Source organism: Sciurus carolinensis, chromosome 19 (assembly GCF_902686445.1).
Source record: "Sciurus carolinensis chromosome 19, mSciCar1.2, whole genome shotgun sequence".
In the NCBI taxonomy this organism is placed as follows: Eukaryota; Metazoa; Chordata; class Mammalia; order Rodentia; family Sciuridae; genus Sciurus; species Sciurus carolinensis.
In genome coordinates, this window is record NC_062231.1 from 7481511 (window position 1) to 7499179 (window position 17669).

The 17669-nt window shown below is 36.7% G+C and overlaps 1 pseudogene; it reads left to right on the top strand.

Moving 5' to 3' along the window:
- Window positions 1-9756: 9756 nt before the first annotated feature.
- LOC124971170 (ankyrin repeat domain-containing protein 46-like) lies at window positions 9757-17214 on the top strand (annotated as a pseudogene).
- The last annotated feature ends 455 nt before the right edge of the window (window positions 17215-17669 follow it).

Sequence of the window (17669 nt, forward strand, 5' to 3'; positions counted from 1 at the left end):
CCATTTTTGTTACTATTGCTTTGCAATAGAGTTGAAGATCTGGTATTGTGATACCCCCTGTTTCACTCTTTCTGCTAAGAATTGTTTTAGCTCTTCTGGGTTTCTTATTCTTCCAGATGAATTTCATAATTGCTTGCTCTATTTCTGTAAGGTACATCATTGGGATTTTAATTGGAATTGTGTTGAAGCTGTATAGCACTTTGGGTAGTATGACCATTTTGACAATATTAATTCTGCCTATCCAAGAACATGGGAGATCTTTCCATCTTCTAAGGTTTTCTTTAATTTCTTTAGTGATTTGTAGTTCTCATTGTAGAGGTCTTTCACCTCTTTTGTGAGATTGATTCCCAAATATTTTATTTTTTTGAAGCTATTGTGAATGGGGTAGTTTTTCTAACTTCTCTTTCTGAAGATTCATCGCTTATGTATAAAAATGCATTGGATTTATGAGCATTGATCTTGTAACCTGCTACTTTACTGAATTCACTTATGAGTTCTAAAAGATTCCTGGTGGAATTTCCAGGTTCCTCTAAATATATAATCATGTCATCAGTGAACGGGGATAGTTTGAATTCTTCTTTTCCAATTTGTATCCCTTTAAAATCTGTGGTTTCTCTAATTGCTCTGGCTAGAGTTTCAAGGATGATGTTGAATAGAAGTGGTGAAAGAGGGCATCCCTGTCTTGTTCCACTTTTAGGGAGAATGCTTTCAGTTTTTCACCATTTACAATGATATTGGCCATGGGCTTAGCATAGATGGCCTTTACAATGTTAAGGAATGTTCCCACTACCCCAATTTTTTGTAGTGTTTTGAGAATGAAGGGATGCTGTATTTTATTGAATGCTTTTTCTGCATCTCTTGAAATAATCATGTGATTCTTAACTTTAAGTCTGTTGATATGGTGAATGACATTTATTGATTTTCAGATGTTCAACCAACCTTGCATCCCTGGGATGAAACCCACTTGATCGTGGTGCACTATCTTTTTAATATGTTTTTGTATGCGATTTGCTAAAATTTTGTTGAGAATTTTTGCATCAATGTTCATTAAGGATATTGGTCTGAAATTTTCTTTCCTTGATGTGTCTCTGTCTGGTTTAGGTATCAGGGTAATATTGGCTTCATAGAATGAGTTTGGTAGGGTTCCCTCCTCTTCTATTTCCTTGGAATACTTTGAGGAGTATTGAAATGAGCTCTTCTTTAAAGGTTTTGTTGAACTCAGGTGAGAACCCATCTGACCCCGGACTTTTCTTTTTCTTTTGATGACCTCTTCTAATTCATTGCTTGAAATTCATTTATTTAAGTTGTGTATGTCCTCCTCGTTCAGTTTAGGTAATACATATGTCTCTAGAAACTTGTTGATGTCTTCAAGGTTTTCTGCTTAGTTGGAGTATAGATTTTCAAAATAGCTTCTAATTATGTTTTGTATTTCACTCGTGTCTGTTGTGATATTTCCTTGTTCATTCCGAATTTTAGTGATTTGGGTTTTCTCTCGTCTTCTCTTTGTTAGTGTGGCTAAATGTTTAGCAATTTTATTTATTTTTTCAAAGAACCAACTGTTTATTTTATTAATTTTTCCAATTCTTTTGTTTCAATTTCATTGATCTCGGCTCTGATTTTAACTATTTCCTGTCTTCTACTACTTTTGGTATTGGTCTGCTCTTCTTTATCTAGGGCTTTGAGCTGCAGTGTTAAGTCATTTATTTGTTGATTTCTACTTCTTTTGCTGAATGTGCCCCATGAAATAAATCTTCCTCTAAGTACTGCTTTCATAGTGTCCCAGAGATTTTGATATGATGTGTCCTTGTTCTCATTTATTTTTAAGAATTGTTTTATTTCCCTCCTGATGTGTTCTGTTACCCATTCATCATATAATAGCATATTATTTAAATTCCAGGTATTGGAGAAAATTCTGTTTTTTATCCTGTCATTTATTTCTAATTTCAATCCATTATGGTCTGAGAGAATACAAGGTAGTATCTCTGTCTTCTTGTATTTGCTAACAGTAGCTTTGTGGCATAAAATATGGTCTATTTTAGAGAAGGATCCATGTGCTGCTGAGAAGAAAGTGTATTCATTCTTTGTTGGATGGTATATTCTATATATGTCTGTTAAGTCTAAATTGCTGATTGTGTTGTTGCGATCTATGGTTTCTTTATTCAATTTTTGTTTGGAAGATCTATCCAGTGGTGAGAGAGGTGTGTTAAAATCACCTAGTATTATTGTGTTGTGGTCTATTTGATTTCTGGAATTGAGAAGGATTTGTTTGAGTTACATGGATGAGCCAATGTTTGGGGCATAGATGTTTGTGATTGTTATGTCTTGCTGATTTATGCTTCCCTTAAGCAGTATGTAATGTCCTCCTTTATCCCTTCTGACTAGTTTTGGCTTAAAGTCCACATTATCTGATATGAGGATGGATACTCCAGCTTTTTTCTGTGTCCATGTGCATGGTATGTTTTTTCCCATCCTTTCACCTTTTCTCTATGGGTATCTCTTTCTATGAGATGAGTCTCTTGCATGCAGCATATTGTTGGATTTTTCTTTTTAATCTAATCTGCCAGTCTATGTCTTTTGATTGATGAGTTCAGGCCATTAGTATTCACAGTTATTATTGAAATATGATTTGTATTCCCAGTCATTTTACTCATTTTTGTTTTCTGACATGATTTGGTTTCTCCTTTATTTGGCTATTCCTTTAGTCTAGTTCCTCCCGTTGCTGATTTGCATCATTGTTTTTCATCTCTCCCTCATGGAATGTTTTGCTGAGAATGTTCTCTAATGCCAGCTTTCTTTTTGTAAATTCCTTTAGCTTTTGTTTATCATGGATGGATCTTATTTCATCATCAACTCTGAAAGTAAGTTTTTCTGGGTATAAGATTCTTGGTTGTCATCAGTTTTCTTTTAGGGCTTGGTAAACGTTGTTCCAGGCCTTTCTAGCTTTTAGGGTCTGCATTGAAAAATCTGCTGATATTCTTATTGGTTTCCCTCTGAATGTAATTTGATTCTTTTCTCTCACGGCCTTTAAAATTCTGTCTTCATATTGTATGCTATGTATTTTCATAATAATGTTCCTTGGTGTGGGTCTGTTGTAATTTTGTGTATTTGGAGTCCTGTAAGCCTCTTGTACTTGGTTTTCCATTTCATTCTTCAGATTTGGGAAATTTTTTGATATTATTTCATTGAATAGATTGTTCATTCCTTTGGTTTGTTTCTCTAAGCCTTCCTCAATCCCAGTAATTCTTAAATTTGACCTTTTCATGATATTTCATAATTCTTGTTGATTCTGCTCATGATTTCTTACCATCTTCTCTGTTTGGTCATCTTCTTTGTTTTCAAGATTAAATATTTTTCTTCAATGTCTGAAGTTCTGACTTCCAGGTGTTCTATCCTAATGGTTATGCTTTCTATGGAGTTTTTAACTTGGTTTATTGTTTCCTTCATTTCAAGGATTTCTGTTTGTTTGTTTGTTTGTTTGTTTGTTTTCAGTATCTCTAACTCTTTATTGAAATGATCTCTTGCTTCCCGTATTTGGTCTTTTAACTGTTGATTGGTGCGATCATTTAATGCCTGCATTTGCTCTTTCATCTCCTCCTTCAATGTCTGCATTTGCTCTTTCATCTTCTCGTTTGCTTCCCTGATTGTTTTAATTATGTACATTCTGAACTCCCTTTCTGACATTTCTTCTGCTGTGCTGTCATTGGGTTTTATTGATAAAGTATCTAGGTTTGTTTGGGACATTTTCTTCCCTTGTTTTCTCATATTGGTCAGATGTCAGTGGGACTCTGAGATATTGGAGGTTTCCTCTATTGACTTATAGTGTCACTGTAGATTTCCAGTATATCATCTCCCAGCGTTCAGTAGCCTGAAGTCTTGGAGGAACTTGATAATGCTGTGCTTCCAAAGAAAGCTGCCCCTAGCCCACCACTTGTTTCAGGGCTTGAAGCTGTCTCTGTGCGGAAAGGCTCTCACTGGGCAGTCTGATCTGAGAAGCTGGCCTTGAAAGGATCCTGCTGCCAGAGGGAGCAGGGCTGCTTGGGTTAGTCCCTGGTTGCCCTGTCCTGTCCATGAAGCTGCCTGCATGCCAGAGCTTGCCACTGGCTCCAGGACTTGGAGCTGGTTCTGTTCAGAAAGGCTCTCACTGGGGGGGTCTGCTCCGAGTAGCTGGCTGTGTGGAAGGAATCCACCACCGGAGGGAGCAGGGCTACCTGGGGAAGACTCTAGCTGCCCTGCCCTGCTGTGAGAAGCTGCTTCTATCTGGGCCTGCCCCCCAGGCTGAGCTTCACCCAGTGGGGGAGATTCACCACATGGCTCTATTTTAGTCCGAGTCTCTCAATGCCTCCCCTTCTTGAATCCTGGGTTCTGGAGCAACAGAAGATGCAGTCCACCATCTTGGATTGCCCCGTGGAAAAAACCAGTCACAGGAGGGAGCAAGGTTGCCTGGATAAGTCTCTGGCTGCCCTGCCCTGGTCCCAGAGGCTGCCTGTAGGCTGCAGCTCTCCGCTGACTCCGGGACTTGTGGTTGGCTCTGTGTAGAAAGGCTCTTCACTGGGTGGTCTGCTCCAAGAAGTTAGCCTTGAAAGGTGCCTGCTGTCAGAGGGGGCAGGGCTGCTTGGGGAGGTCCCTGGCTGCCCTGCCCTGGTCCCTGAAGCTGCCTGCAGGCCAGAGCTCACCGCTGGCTCTGGACTTGGAACTGGTTCTGTGCAGAAAGGTTCTCACTGGGGGGCCTGCTCTGAGAAGCCCACTGCCAGAGGGAGCAGGGTACCTGCAGAATACTCTAGCTACCCTGCTGTGCTGTGAGAAGTCACCTCTATCCGGGCCTGCCGCCCAGGCCGAGCTTCACCCAGTGGGGGAGACTCTCCCCATGGCTCTATTTTAGTCTGAGTCTCTCAATGCCTCCCCTTCTTGAATCCTGGGTTCTGGAGCAACAGGAGATGCAGTCACCCTCTGGTCCGCCATCTTGGATCCTATATTTTATTTTGAGACAGGGTTTCAGTAAGTTGCTTGGGTCACTCAATAAGTTGTTAAGACTGGATAGAACTCATGATATTTTTAAGGGACAGGAAGCCTGATGAAATGTGGCAGACCAGGAATGGAGAAAAAAAATCCATTCATTATTGAGTAAAATGAGATGAGGATTGGAGGGTGTTCAGGAAGAAATGAAGCAAGAGGCATCAACATGTATCCTCAATAGCTATGTACATGCTGAGATTGATGGATGTGTCCAGATCTGTTATAAAGAATTTTTCTTGCTTTTCTCCTCACGTACCATTTGATTCCTTGACCAATAAGATACCATCATGAGATATGCATTTTTCTGTGATGCTGTATTTTGGATCTCAGGAGACACCATTCTTCTCCTCTTCCACAACTTCACATTCCTTCTACAGCACAGAAGCAGTCCACCGATCTGACCATTGTTCTCATGGTTCCATTTCATCTAGAGATGCTGCTCATCATGGGACTCATAGCTACAGATGTTCTTTTGCTCAGGATTTGGGGGATGACATCAAATGTAAATCACTATTCTACTTGCACAGGTTGTTGAGGGGATTCTCCATTTGTGCCACCTGCCAGCAGATTGTATCTCAGATGATCAACCTCAGTCCCAGAAGATCCTGCTGGGCAATATTCAACCATAAGCCCACATCAGAGAATATGTACATTCTTTTCCTGTGGGTCTTCTACATGTCACTCAGTGCTCACTTCTCAATCTCTGCTGTTAAAAACTTCATGGTCAATATGTATGGTCTTCTATATATTACTGATTCCTACACAATTTTACCCATAAATTACTTTCTTCAGCATTTATTTTCTTCACTGGTAATAGTTCAGTGATGTATCTTTTATGGGGCTCATGGGCCTCTTGAGTAGGTACATGATGACCCTCTAGTGCAAGTGAAAGAGGCAGTCCCAACACCTTCACAGTACCATCCTGTCTTTAACTGCATCCCCAGAACAAAGAGCCACACAGTCCATTCTGTTGTTCATGTGTTTCTTTATGTTACTCTACAGTTTGGACTGCATCTTATCTTCTTCAAGTACTATGCAAAACAATGATCCAGTCCATCATTCTAGCCCCATCATGGTGGTTAGCAGCTATCCACAATTAGTACTTTTGCTGTAAATCACTAATGAGAAATAATTTATAAATTTTTGACATCCTTATAGCATATACTCCCTTATAAAGAGTATACTAATTGTTTAATTATTAAATGATGGATGAGTTCTGTCAATGAGCCACTGAACAGTTTTGTAATCATGACATAGTCTGTGTGTATTCTAGGTTAAATAAATACATGGTTTTATAAGTTTTAGATAAATTGTTTTACTTTCGTACATGTGGATTGCAAATATGTGATGGATAATTGAATCATTATCATTTACCTCTGAGTTGACACAAAATTCAACATTTCTGCTTGATATCAGGAAGGGATAATTGGGAGGTGGGGCTAAATTTCATGACTAATGTTAACCCATGCTGATAAATACATACAAAAGTACAGCACCTTTTTTAAGTCTATAGTCTCAGTTATTTCGTTTTTACCTAATTAAATATGTTAACATTTGTCACTATAAATTAATACATGGTCCATTAACTGTATTTCTATGTGCTCAGGTAACTGAGGGAATGAATCTAGTATTTGTATTCCTATGCTTATAGTTATATCATTTACAGTAGCCCATGTTAGAAAAAACACAATGTCCCAAGTAGATAAATCTATAATCAAAGTCTGGCATGTAATGATTTGGCTTTCACAGGAAGAAATTATGGCATATGGTTCACCAAAGATGAAATTTCAAGACCCTGTTTCAAGTTCAATGTATTACAAAAGAAAAAATTACTGTAATATTTCACATGTAGAAAGTAGAGTTAGACTCCTCTAATTTTTAGGGTCAGAAAACAGAATGGCACATTTTAGAGACTCAGAAAGGAAGGCAATGGGGAATTCTAGCTTGAATGATACAGTTGATTTTGAAAGAAAAAAGTTACTGGGGATGGCTGGTAGTTGTAGTTCTACAGTAATATGAATGCAGTTAATACCACTAAAAATTGGGTTGGGGAGATAGTTCAGTTGGTAGAGTGCTTGCCTCTCAAGCACAAGGCCCTGAGTTCAATCCCGAGCACCGCAAAAAAAAAAAAAAACCACTAAAAATTAAAATGATTACTCTTACATCACGTATACTTTCTGTAATAAGCGTAGAAATAATAAAATGACACTGGATGTACCTCAGTGGTGAAGCTTCCCAGTATCAAATCTTTTAAATATGAAAAAGAACTTAAGCATGAAGCATAATCAAATGCATGGGAATAAACATAACAAGGGAAGTGGAGGACACTAGCACTGAAAATCTTCCAATGTTGAGAGAAATTAAACCAGTTACAAATAGTTGGAAAGACATCCTATGTTCATGGAATGAGAGAAACAATATTGCTAAAATGTCCATACTATTCAAAGCAATCTAAAGGAGGCCATGAGGACTTCTATAGGATAAAGAAGAAGGCATCAAATTTCCTGGGTATTACATACATGTAGTAATTAAAACATTGTGATTCTGGAATAAGAGTAAACATACAGACAAATGAAACAGGAAGGAAAACCCAGAAAGAAGTCCATACATACACAATCACTCTCTCAGAAAGTGATTGGCATGTAATGATTTGGCTTTCACAGGAAGAAATTATGGCATATGGTTCACCAAAGATGAAATTTCAAGACCCTGTTTCAAGTTCAATGTATTACAAAAGAAAAAATTACTGTAATATTTCACATGTAGAAAGTAGAGTTAGACTCCTCTAATTTTTAGGGGAGTTTATTTTAGTTTATTTTACCCAAAAATACATTCATACATACACCATCACCCTTTCATTATAGATGCCAAAAATCTGTATTGGGAATGGTGAGCCTTTTACAGCTTTTATGATCTACTCAACAGATGGTGCTTGTGAAACTTCATATCCACAAACAGAAGAAATTAGAACTTTATCTTACATCATACTAAACAAGAAATCAAAACAAATTAAAGATTGACATGTGGTACCCAAATCTACAATACTCTTATATGAATATGTGGGATACATTTATCAATCTCTACCCATCTTCTCACACCTAAGGTGTAAGATGTAATAATTATTCTAGTTTTACAATTACACAATGTATAATATAAGAAAATATCATATTGTAAACCATAAATAGGTGCTATTATTATGGGTCAATCCAAAATTTATTTTAAATTTTTATTCTAATTAATAATGCATGACAGCTGCATGCATTCATGTATTTTGATAAATGATGAAAAAAGGAGTATAATTTCTCATTTTCTCAGAGGTAATGTCTTTTTCACTATACTATTTTTTCTACCCCCATACACCTTCCCCTCTTTACACTCTCCTCTACCTAATCTAAACAAACTCTTTTTCTCTAGCACACTCCCCTTATTGTGAATTACCATTCACATATTCAAGCAAACATTCAACTTTTGGTTCTTTGGGTTTGACTTATTATGCTTAGACTGATATTCTCCAACTCCATCTATTTGCCAGCAAATGCCATAATTTCATTTTTCCTTAATGTTGAGTAATATTCCTCCACATCCACACACACATTACATATATATATATATATGTATATTTATATATACATATAAACACACACATTTCTTTATTCATGTTTGAAGGACACCAAGTATAGTCTCATAGTGTAGCTATTGTGAGTTGAGCTGCTATAAACATTGATGTGGCTCCAACACTGAAAAAATTTAACACCAAAAATAAACCCAATTAATATAAGGGCTATAAACCTGAATAAACAATTCACAGAAAAAGACATACAATTTACCAACATGTATATGAAAAAATGTTGAACATCTCTTAGCAAGTAGAGAAATGCAAATCAAAATTACTCTAAGATTCCATCCCACTTCAATCAGAATGGCAATTATCAAGAATACAAGCAACAATAAATGTTGGTGAGGATGAGGGGGAAAAGGTACACTCGTGCATTTGCTGGTAGGAATGCAAATTGGTGCAACCACTATGGAAAGCAATTTGGAGATTCCTCAGAAAACTTGGAATGGAACCACCAATTGACTCAATTATTCAATTACTCAGTTTATATCAAAAGGACTTAAAATCAGCATACTACAGTGATGCAATCAAATCAATGTTTATTTTTTAATTTTATATTGCATTTATTGATTTGTTTTTGTGATACTGGGGCTGAAACCAAGGCCTATGTACATGCTAGACAATGCCTCTATCACTGACCTAACATACACAGCTCAATAAAAAAAAAATTAACTCTGAGGAAAAATTTTAAAAGAAACAAAATAGGAGTGGTGGTGTGTACCTGTAATTCCTGTGACTTCAGAGGACGTGGCTACTTCCATCTAGGAATACCAGGGTCTAATATAATATCACTAAGGTCCCTGCTGCCTTGTTACATCTGAGATATCTCTGCTAGGTGTGCTAATAACCACCATATTGTTGCAGAGGCAGGAGAGAGTCTTGCAAGGTGTCAGTAGGTTGGAAGAGGGTATGAGGGCATCTTGATTCCAGCTCACCCAACCAACCTGCCCAGCACCCACTGGGATTCCAGACAACATGGGAGCACTTGCTGGGACCTGACATAAACCTGCTTCACAACTTCTCCCTAGTAGAGCATCCACTGATTTACTGGTCCCACTGGTTTGGCAATCAACAAGGCCTCCCAGCTCCTCAATCCCCAGGCTCCCAACCACCTTCTAGCCACTAACATGGCCCAGCACTTGCAGGTATGTGGCTGATCCACAGGTCTCAATACCTGGTCTTGATATGCCCAAGATGAAAATTTTCCTGGACAGGCACCCAGATCCCAGTACTCAGTCCCCAGGACATCTAGGAAGAGAAGTTCCTGATTAGTATGTCAAAAGGGTGGAGGCAGAGAGATACAATTTAGAGACTGAAAAGGAGACCAGGAACTGAGGGGCCCACAAGTGAGATAAAGGGCTAAGACCAGGGTCCTGCATCACATGAGTGGACCCCAAAGTGAAGTCTTCCAGTGGGAGAGACAATTGCTATATCCCACCTCCAGGAGCCTGACCTCCAAGTCTGGTACTCCCAACTGTAGTAACTTTTACCATCCTGAGGGTGGAGTTACCAACAAACTCCAGAGAACCACACTTATCAGATGAGAAAGGGAATAGAGAATATATTTATTTCCAATGGAAATAACTGTTCAATCTTCTTTCAAGGCCCCCTTTCACCCCTAATTTTTTTTTCATTGTCTGCTCTCAAATCCCCAACATTTATGAAATCAAGTAGTTTTCATATGTTGGGACTGGGATTTGAGTAGTGTATTACACTTTGGTTGTATATTCTTTTTTTTTTTTTCATGTTCCTCTTTTTCTTTTTTTTGCTCACTCTACTTTCCTTTTATTTATCTGTTTCCTTGGAGTCTCTTTCTCTTTCCTCCTGCTAACAACCAACTTCTTTTGATTAGTCTTTCACACTTTCTGTGATCAAACACCTCTAAAATCTCACCTCGTACCTCATTATCATTACATCCTACACCCCTCTCCTGTTCTCTATCCACCATTAGAAAATGTAGACCTTATTTCAAAACTAATATTTATGTTGTAGATGATAATTGAACACATCATCTTTTCTTATTGTAACAAAACTATTAACATTTTAGGAAGGGATATTTTGTTTAGGATTCCTACTGTTTGCATTGAGTAATGTTAATGTTGATATCTCTCTTAAAGGTCAAGTATAGGAAACCTGCAGGTACACTTGAAATCTCTAGGATGGAAATTATAATAACTCAGATATGTGCTGCATGAGGAAAAGACATATGAACAACATGAGAAAACAAAGGAAGAATACACCCCAAACAAATTAAGATGCTATATTAATAGAATACATCGACTGCATTGTAGAAGAAATGTTAGAAATGGTTTTCAGAATGTACATAATTAGAATGATCTGTGAAATATAGGAGGATATGCAAGAGCAAATTTAAGCAAAGAACCATCGGTTTAATAAACAGTTGAAAGATCAAATGCAGGAAACAAAAGATTATTTCAGTACAGAGATGGAGATTCTAAAATAAAAAGAAGCAGAAATCCTTGCAATAAAGGAAACATTAAACCAAATTCAAATCTCAATGGAAAGCATCACAAATGGACTAGATTACTTGGAAGACAGAACCTCAGACAATGAAGACAAAATATTTCATCTTGAAAATAAAGTTCACTACAAAGAGAAGATTGAAAGAAATCATGAACAGAACCAGAACCTGCAAGAATTATGAGATAATATGAAAAGCACAAATTTAAGAATTATTTGGATTGAGAAATACACAGAATTACAAATCAAATGAATGAAAAATCTGCTCAATGAAATAATGCAGAAAATTTTCCAAACCTGAAGAATGAAATGGAAAATCAATTACAAGAGGCTTACAGGACACCAAATGTATAAAATTACAAAAGACCCACACTAAGGAACATTATAATAAAAATATCTAACATACAAAATAAAGACAAAATTTTAAAGTCTGTGAGAGAAAACCATCAGATTTCATATAGGAGGAATCGAATATGAACATCAGCAGATTTCTCAGTCCAGACACTAAACACTTGGAGGTTGGAACAACATATTTCAAAGTCTAAAATAACATGGAAGCCAACCAAGAATCTTATACCCATCAAAACTAACATTCAGATTTGATGATGAAATAAAATTCTTCCATGATAAACAAAAGTTAAGAGAATTTACAAATTGAAAGCATGGACTACTGAACATTCTAAGAAAAATATTACATGAGGACAAAATGAAAAACAATAATGAAAGTCAGCAGAGGGAGAAAGTACACTAGAGAAAAAGCCAATCAAAGGGGAAAGCAAGTCAAGTTAAAAACCAAAAAGGAACTCCACTTAAGAGCTTTGCCTCATTCTTTACATTCACATGAATTTTCTCCAATACAAAATCTCTGGCAGTGAGAAAGTGTTGAGTTGAAACTCTTTGCCACAGTCCATACATTTGTATGGTCTGTCATCACTATAAACCTTGTGATGTTTAATAAGGGTTGGACAATCCTTAAATCCTTTGCAACACTCTTTAAATTCATCACTAAGAATCCTGTGGTGTTGAATAAGATGTGAGCTATGAATAAAAGCTTTTCCACATTATTTGCATTTACATGGCTTCCCTGCAGTATGAAGAGTCTGGTATTGAGTAAGAGTAGAGATGAATTTAAAAGGTTTGCCTCATTCTTTACATTTGTATGGTATCTCATCCCTATGAATCCTCTGGTGTCTATTAAGTCCTGCCCTATACTTAAAGCCTTTTCCACATTCCTTATATTCATAAGGTCTCTCATCCCTATGAGCCCTCCAGTGTAGACTAAGGTCTTTACTACACTTAAAACCTTTGCCACACTTCTTACATTCATAAGGTCTCTCATCCCTATGAATCTTCTGGTGTTCAACAAGAACTCTTCTATACTTAAAGCCTTTGCCACATTCCTTACATTCATATGGTCTCTCATCCCTATGAATCTTCTGATGTTGAATAAGGGCTGTACTAAACTTAAAGCCTTTGCCACATTCCTTACATTCATATGGTCTCTCATCTCTATGAATCCTCTGGTGTCAAGTGTGAAAATAGAGTAAATGTTTTCCCACATTCTGTACATTTGTAGGGCCTCACTCCAGTATGAATCTTGTGGTGTTGAATACTTAAAGAATTTGCCACATTCCTTACATTCATAAGGTCTCTCATCACTATGAATTCTCTGGTGTCTAAAAAGGTTTGTACTATACTTAAAGCCTCTGCCACACTCCCTACATCCATATGGTCTATCATCACTGTGAATCCTCTGGTGTTTAGTAAAGTGTGAAAACTGAATAAATCCTTTCCCACATTCTGCAAATTTGTAGTGTTTCTCAGCAGTATGAATCTTCTGGTGTTGAATAAGGAATGAGATATATTTAATCTCATTCACATTCCTTACATTTGTATGGTCTCTCATTACTATGAATCCTGTGGTGTTTAATAAGTGCACTAATACTCATAAAGCCTTTCCCACACTGCTTACATATATATGATCTCTCAACCCTATGAATCTTCTGGTGTCTAATAAGGCCTCTATTATACTTAAAGCCTTTGCCACACTCCTTACATTCATAAGGTCTCTCATCATTATGAACACTCTGGTGTTCAGTGAAGTTTGAAAATCATGTAAATGCTTTACCACATTCTGTACATTTGTAGGGCTTCTCTCCAGTATAAATCCTCTGGTGTTGAGTAAGGCTTGAGGCATATTTAAAATCTTTTTCACATTCTATAAACTTGTATGGTCTCTCATCACTATGAATCCTCTGGTGCTCAGTAAGCTTTGAGATGTAAAATGCTTCTCCACATTCTTTACAAGAATAGGGTTTCTCTCCAGCATGGTTCTTCTTGTGTTTATTAAGGACTGACCTTTGATTAAAATATTTACCACAATCTTCACATCTATAGGGTTTATCACTACTGTGGAAAAGGGTTGAGAAATCCTTAAATGCTTTAACATATTTCTTCAATCTGTATGGCATTCTTCCCAGATGAATGTTCTTGCACTGAGTAATTCTTGTGATTTTATTTAAAATTTTTCCACCTTGTTGATATTTGCAATCTTTTCCTTGAATATGGATGCTTAGAATGATAAATTTTGAGCACTGATAAAATAATTGTTTGCATTTGTTGCCTTTGTAAAGCTTCTTTGTAAAATGATCACAATGATATTTTCTAGAATTTAAAAAACATTAAATATTTGTGAGTTTCACTGCATCTCTTACAATTTTTCACCAATGCAAATGCACTCATATTTATTTAGGGTAGAGACCTGGAGAAAAGGTCTTGAAAGTTTTATGATAAATGTAAGATTCTCACCAAATAGCCATACCTGATTCTATATTAAGTAATAATGTATAAGTAGAGATCTTCCTACATTCATTAAAATGTTATATTTTGACACAAGGAAGGACTGTTTGTTGAATGTAGAACAACAGATTCTTCATTATGTTAAAAAAACTGATCATACTTAGTAATTTATTTTATATTACTAAATCAATTGTCTACAAAATATTTGAGTAAAACTTTAAACAAATTCTACATTTCAAATGTTTATTGTTATGAACTGAAGCATGCAACAGATTTTATTTCATATTTTCAAATTTCATTTCACAAGGTTATATTATCAAAAATTTAGTGCAGATAAATTTTCAAGACACTAAAACCCTTCCTCAAAACTGACTAGCAAAATTGAGGTTTTTCTGAGTCTTCATATGTTCTTGATATCAATTTGTGATAAAAATTTTATTGTGCAGCTATCTCACACCTATTATATTCACCATGAGAATATTCCTGAACATTACTCTCCTCCACACATTTACATTCTTTCTTTAAGCATACATTTTCAATGTCACAGTTTTCATACCTTCCCTTTATCACTTGGTGGAATGAGCATTGTATTCCCAGCTCTGATGAAAATTTTTGGGTTTAATGAGAATACATAACTGAAAGGAATCAAAGGAATTAATTATTTGATTTGCTACACTCTTGTGAATATACTTTATAAAAAAACAAATTTATTGTCAATGTGAGGACATCAGAAAGGGAACAGCAAAGAAAATCCAAGATTATAATTAATCCATAGATTAAAAAAACCAAAAAACCTAATCAATAAATGGGCAAGAAATCTTAAAATGTCCTTCTCAAAAGAAGAAATAGGAAGGATCATCAAATATATAAAACACTGGCCAATATCTCTAGCAATTAAAGAAATGCAAAATAAAACTATACTGAGATTCCTCCACACTCCAGTCAGAATGGGAATTACCAAGAATACATGTAACAACAAATGTTGGCATGGATGATGGGAAAAGGGGATGTGCATACATTGCAGGACTGAAAATTGGAGCAAGCAGAATGGAGATTCCTCAAAAAGGAGGGATGAGCATTGGAGGCTGAGGCAGGAGTTTCATGAGTTCAAAACCAGTCTCAGCAACATAGTGAGGCCCTTAGCAACTCAGTGAGATTCTACCCCTAAATAAATCATTAAAAGAAATGGAGATGCGATTCAGTGGTTAAGCACCTCTGGGTTCAATACCTGGTAAAAACAACCAAACTATGAATGAAACCACCATTTGACCCAGTTATGACATTCAACATATCCAATGTATTTAAAATGAGCACAGTGCAGTGACACAGCCACATTAATGTTTAAAACAGCACAATTCACATTGGCTAAGGTATGGAACAAACCTGGAAGCACATCAACAAATGAATGAATAAAGAAATCATGGTACAAAGAGGGTAGGAATGGAAAAGACAGTAGAATAAATCTAACATAATTTTTCTATGTACACATATGAAAATCCATATGTGAATTTCACCAGCATGAACACCCACAAGAATTGGTCCTAATTAGAATAACATATATCCCATGCTAGTAAAATTTTATCAAAATGAATTTGAATGGAATATATTACTAAGAACAAATAAAAAATAAAAATAAACTTCATAAAAATGCAATGAAAAAATTGATTTGTGAGAACTTCCAAAACAATCTTAGATTTTACAGAACCTCAGATGAGCACAATTGAGAGTCATGTAGTAGAGAAAAAGAAAATGTGTTACTTTGATCAATACAGTCATTCCCCCATATAGCCCATCTCGTAGAGTGCCTGCCTCTCATGCTGGAGGTCTGGGTTTGAGTCCCCAGCACTCTTCAATTGTGGAAATTACAAACAAACAAAACCAACACAGTCATTCCCAAACCACATAAGGACATTGTGTAATAAGAAAAAACTCTCAACCCCTTTATTCTCCCATGAGCAAAAGGGAAGTGTGAAACAAACAAAAAACTATGACTTTTTTGACAACTGTATGCAAACTAGTTTTTTCTCCACAGAGAGCTGGAGATAAAAGGTAAATTTTGGATGACAGTGCCAAAGATGATTCACCATGGGTTTAAAAAATTATTGCTTAATAAGAAATATGTGCATATTCAGTGGGAGAAATGTACACACACATCTAGAGAAGATACAGCAGCAAAACTGGTTTGAGGGGCAACAAAAGTCTATCACAGTTGATTTCCGTATGACCGGAATAAAGTCAAACCATAGAAATCAACAAAAAGGACTAAGGTTTTAATGTTCATACCTTTTGTTATTTATTACCTAATTACATTAATAACTTTTTATATGCTTCATTTTCTATGGCACACAAATGACAAAATATAACTAATTAATACATGCACTATTTCATTTTTAGTAAACTTTACATACATTCTAGCAGTACTCATTAAACAATATAGTGTGGCTGCGCCTACTCCCTCTGCAACCTGCCGAGAGGTGCTGCTGCTATCACTGCTGCTTGTCTCACAAATTCTTGCTGATATATTAGTGAATGCTTTGTTGAACCTGCTTAAGAACTGAGAGAAACTGCTGAGTGACCACTGGAGGAAAGGTCTCATCTTATAGCTGACCCATATTCCATCCACATTAGAACAAGCTCCTAGGTTTTGGTAAATGATTCTTCTCAAACTAATACATCATTGCTACAAACCTGTATTGATGGAGATATTATCTATTCTAAGAGGCTTCTGGAAAGTGGCTTTGACTCAAATATCCATGACAGCAAAGGCAGGACAGGCCTTCACTTTCCAGCAGCCCAAGGGAATGCAGCCATCTGCCAGGTGTTGCACAAAATGGCTGCTGATCTGCTGGCCACAGATTATCAAGGAAACAACTCTTCACCTCTGTGGCCATGTGGATTCCATTCAATTCTTGGCTTCCAAGAATTGATACATGCAATCATCAAAGTGCAACTCCTTTAGTTCTGGCAAAGTGCAGGGGAGTGAATAAAGATGTCATCCGATTGCTGGAATCTTTGGAAGAACAGGAGGTAAAAGAATTTCACAGAGGAACCCACTCAAAACTAGAGACCATGCAGATGGCTGAGAGTGAAATTACCATGGAAAGTCATTCTCTGCTTACCCCACCCTACAGCCAGGTGAAGGGGTCCTGTCCAGCTTTCAAACCACTTGGCAGGAATTTGTAGATCTGGGCTTCCGGAGGGTCCTGCTCCTGATCTTTGCCATTGCTTTGCTGTCTCTTGGCATTGCCTACTACATGAGTGGAGTGCTGCCCTTCATGGAAAACCAGCCTGAACTGGTGCATTAAAGGAGCTCAAAGAGGTGAAGTAAATGCCTGTTCCTTGGCTCCCAATATTGATTCCCAGTTTCTCAAAATTTTTCTCAGTGCAAGGTACTGAGGGCTGAACATTTTTCTTTAGGCACTTTCACTTATTGTAATCCTTTAGAAGAATAATGTGTTCATTTTAACTTCATACTGTAGTCAACTATAGTGCATCCTAATGCTACCTCTGACTCAACCTGACTTCTTAAGAAAATCTGCCCATAGCTTTGTATGATAAAAACACAGAAATGACTATAGAATAGAAGCTAAATAAAGAGAGTAGAAGTCCTTAGGATAGAAATCTTACCCTGATCTTGGACCGACTGAAGTATCCAAAAAGAAAAAAGCCTTCCCTTTATAAATATTTTGGGTGGTGGGTTCAGTTTTGTTTATTTTTGCAAGAGCTCCTTTTTTCTTTTGAATTACTTTCTCTGGGGAGA